Source organism: Nomascus leucogenys, chromosome 17 (assembly GCF_006542625.1).
Source record: "Nomascus leucogenys isolate Asia chromosome 17, Asia_NLE_v1, whole genome shotgun sequence".
Taxonomy (NCBI): Eukaryota; Metazoa; Chordata; class Mammalia; order Primates; family Hylobatidae; genus Nomascus; species Nomascus leucogenys.
The window spans coordinates 55916613-55921046 of NC_044397.1; the positions used below are offsets into that span (position 1 = coordinate 55916613).

The window sequence follows — 4434 nt, forward strand, 5'->3', positions numbered from 1 at the left end:
CCTCAGCCTCCCAAGTAGCTGGAACTAGAGATGTGTGCCACCATGCCTGGCTAAGTTTTGTAGTTTTAGTAGACAGGGTTTCACCATGTGGGCCAGGCTAGTCTGAACTTCTGACCTCAAGCAATCTAACAACCTTGGGCCTCCCAAAGTGCTGGAATTACAGATGTGAGCCATTCATTTTATATAAGTATAATCATACTGTAAAGAGCTTTTTATATCAAAATGTACCCATTTAAATTAAATCATTAGTAAATTCGATAATACTATGCATTTGGAATGCCTTTTTGGTAGTAACGAAGTGAGTAATAAAACATAGTGTAATTAAGGTTTCCTCTGTCATGGAACTTTTCCCCCTAAGTATTCTCTTTTACAATGCAGTGTCATCTCACCAGTGGCAAGTCTAGTTTCGTAGATGGGTTTACTTTGGAACCAGTCAGAAGTCTTTCATACTCATATCTGGCATATAAAGAGGCTTGTGGGTATTTTTCCCCCCACAATTTAAGCAAATTCTTTAAACATTACAGGGCAGCCAGATGGGTGGCCTTCTCTGGAAGCACAGTCACTGGTCATCTAGCAGCAGACCTGCCATGGAACTTTCTCCAGGTGTCCACTGGGATGACACTGGGTGAGAAGGAAGTAGCATCAGAATAAAAGTGATAGAACCAGGAAATGTTGAAAGAGGAGACTTGACTGGTGAGGGAATGTAGAGGAAGTTGTATTTGCCTTCGTCAAATTGATGCCATTCCCATCACTGTGTATGCCAGTCACGTGTTCTTAGGTGGGAAGACCTGCCAGCCATTTAGGAGAGACCCCACCTAACCTAGACCAATCAGGTAATATGGGCCCCAGCCTTAGTGATGGGTCAGGAGAAGGGTTTGTGTCTTGAGATGATCCACACACAGTGAATCTGAACATGTTTTTATAATAGCTATGAGAAGAGACATATAGTTTCCCCCAGATGTGAAGCTTGAAGCCCTGTTACTACTGATAGCCTCTGTCTTGGGACAAAGGCAGCGCATGTGGGTGGCAGGAGGAATTGCAGGGACACAGCTGGAGCTCTTATGGCCTCCAGCAGACAGGGCAGGAAGCCTGCAGACCTCCAGACTGCTCAGTCACTCAGCTGATAAAGCTCCCTGGTGATCTAAGATAGTTCAGTTACTTTTTTGTTTCTTCTGATTGAAAAGATTGTAGTGATACAGAAATGCTGGGTCATGCTGGCCTAAGGAGGAGAGGTTATCTGAAGAAAAATAATGGTAAGGAGAGAGAGTCACCAGGATGGAAAAGATCAGCGAGCAGAAGTCACAGAAAAACAGACAGGATCTATATGTGAAAGGGAAGCGAAAATGGTGAGAATTCTCTATGGGGCTGGTTTTGCTGTCCCTTGTAAATAACTGAAGTGTAGACCAGTTAATTTTTGAATCCAATTTAAAGCATTGATTAAGTGATGAAGACAGGAATCAAGCCCAGATCTGGCCAATTCCATGCTTTTTCTATTAAACATTTGCCTCGCTACTGTTCACAGAAAGCCCAATGCCCAGCTGTAAGGGAAGATGTAGAAGCTACCTCTGCAATAGGTGGGTTTACAAATTAAATATTCTGGAAGAACACTCTCTTTCACAGCCAACATTCAATGTGTGTAACCAGAAACAAAGAAAGTTGAAATTCATCCGTTTAGGGGTCTGGTTCAGGTGGGCATTGGGAACTTTGTACATGTGTGCAAACATGGGTGTATAAACACTTTCCTAAGGATGACTATGGGGCACAAGCATTAGACCTAAGGCAGCACAGAGTTCATAAATACTTCGGTGGGGGAAGAAGTCCCAGGATTTTGTATTCTTCTATCATTGAACATTCTAGAGCTGGGTGGACTCCTTTACATCAACCATTCAGTGGGACAGAATATTTTGGATATTGATTTAATTCTTGAAATAGATGATAGCATGTCATCTGCAGCCCCAGCATCCAGGCAGCAGGTGTTCTTTAAAGTGCTTGCCAAGTGAAGACATGAGGGAATTCTTGTGAGAAAATCATTCACTCTGCTGACTTCCACCTGTAGCAGGTTCACTCTAGGGACTAAAAGTCAAATACATTTTTCCAGGAAAAAAGAACTTTATTGCATGTTTCTGTTGTACTATCATTTTTGACATACGATCCTTGATTTAGATGGACTCATTATGGAGGATTGAGAAATTTCAATTGGTGGGTTATACGTGAGTCAAGGGATCACAGAGACATATGGATGGTGACTGAATTGTGTAGGGGTTCAGCTACATAAACTTGAGTTATTTGTATGTATGATTAAGGGGAAGGAAAAGGAACCAAGAGTAATTTAGCATTTTTAATGTGCCAGTCACAGTACAAGAGGATTTATAACCATTACCTCATTTTGTCCTCACAATAATCTCATGAAGAAAGCAATATCACTGCCATTTTCTAAACAAGGAGAATGGGCTTTTGAGAGGACAATAACACAGCTGAGGAGACGACATGTTGGATTTAATCCCATGTTTCTGGTTTCAAAGCTACTGCTTATCCCTCTTATGTTAGAGAAATCTAAGGTTTATGTCTGGTTCTTGAGATTCCAAAACCTGTACTCTTTGGTTAAGAAATTGAAATAAAAATATACAATAGAAGAGAATGATGCACTAATATGATACTGCACTTTAGTTAAATGGAGTTTATATTATTGTTAAAATATTCATAATACTAAACCCTTAACATTTAAAAAATCCATCCCAATTTAGCATGAATAAATTAGACCATAGTTTTGAGTACAAAACATAATGACAAATTAATTACAAAAAAATTAGAATGAAGCTGAGAATTAAAACTAGTATAAAAGTCTTTGAGTATTTAATTTTCCATTTGTAATACAGGGGAAATTTACCTACATTTGAAATGACTTGAAGACCTAGTATATTACTAGTATATTACCTTGGATATTACTGACTGGTAGTAGGTTTTCAAGTATATTGAACATTTTTAACATCTAAATGGGGATTTGGTTTAATTGCACGATATTAAGCTAAAACAAAAAGTTGGAGATAGGTCACACAAACTAAACTTGTGCTAGTATTAAAAGGAAACACAAAACAATCATTTTAGTAATGCTTTTTAATTCTTCTCCTTCTCCTTCTCCTTCTTCCTCCTCCTCTTCTTCTTCTTCCTCTTCTTCTTCTTCTTCTTCTTCTTCTTCTTCTTCTTCTTCTTCTTCTTCTTCTTCTTCTTCTTCTTCTTCTTCTTCTTCTTCTTCTTCTTCTTTCTTCTTCTTCTTCTTCTTCTTCTTCTTTCTTCTTCTTCTTTTGTAAGTACTGTGTCTTCTGACTAAAGTTTAGAAAATTCAGGTAAGAAAATCTCTAAAATGAAAATCACCAATAGTCAGAGCTCTTAACAATAAAAAAAATACGAATGACTTTAGTGATAATATGTATGGAAACCTACCTATTGATGACTCCCACACTTAGTCAGTGGTGCATGCTGTTCCCTCTTATCATCCCCACGGTGGAACCCTGGCAGCAGGTGACTTCCCCTGCCCTCCACTCCTGCACTTGGTGTTGCTGTCAGAGGCTGCTGCTCCTCTGGGGATGCGTCGCCACAGCGCTGCCAGCTCCTTCCTTAGCTCCTCAGACAGAGCTGAGCATGGAGGGTGTCAGGCTGGGGTCCTCATCACTGTGCTCCACCCCCCAGGGACTCGTGTTGTATGGATTTACATTTGAAGGGGAAATCACTCAGTTTCGTGCCTCTTAGATTCTGAACCACAGTTGAGAAACAGGCTTGGGAGCTAGGCAGGAATGAAAACACCAAAATTACTACTAGTCAAAGGGTAGTGATGATGATGAGGTTTGGCCGAACGACTGGACTTTCTTTGATGAAATCACAGGCGGCCCAAGTTGAGAACCACGAGCCCTGCTAACACACCACGCCCTCAGGGCCTGCCCAGCTTCCTCTCCTGCTTAACGTGGAGCCAGGAGTGAGGAGAAGAGCACTGCTGCTGCTATACAGGAGAAAAGGCAGGGCCGTGCACACCCTCAGCACCCTGTAAGTAAAGACATTTGACAGCGGGCACTGAAATTTTAATTTAGCATAGTGCTGCTTCGAGAGAAAGGCAGTGTAGCGCTGCTTTTAAAAAGCAGTAGAAAAGGCCCCATAAGCCATCATGAAAACCCGTGGAAGGCTTGCCAGGTGGAAAGCGCTCAGCTCTCTTGACTGCAGCAGCTCCCAGGGCTCGGCTGCCTACTGGAATGACCTGAGTCGTGTTGGAAACAACGGATGACTGGGCTCCCCTCCAGATACTCTGATTGAATTTATGTTGGACATCAGCGATATTTTAGCTGTTTGAACAGTTCTCCCCAGGTGATTCCAATGTGTGGCTAAGGTTGAAAAAATCCAAAAGGACTTTCAAAATTATACCAATTTTATCTATTTAAAGTCTAC

The 4434-nt window shown here is 41.2% G+C and overlaps 1 pseudogene; it reads left to right on the plus strand.

Moving 5' to 3' along the window:
* Nucleotides 1-3107: 3107 nt before the first annotated feature.
* Nucleotides 3108-3913, plus strand: LOC115830824 (annotated as a pseudogene).
* Nucleotides 3914-4434: the final 521 nt, after the last annotated feature.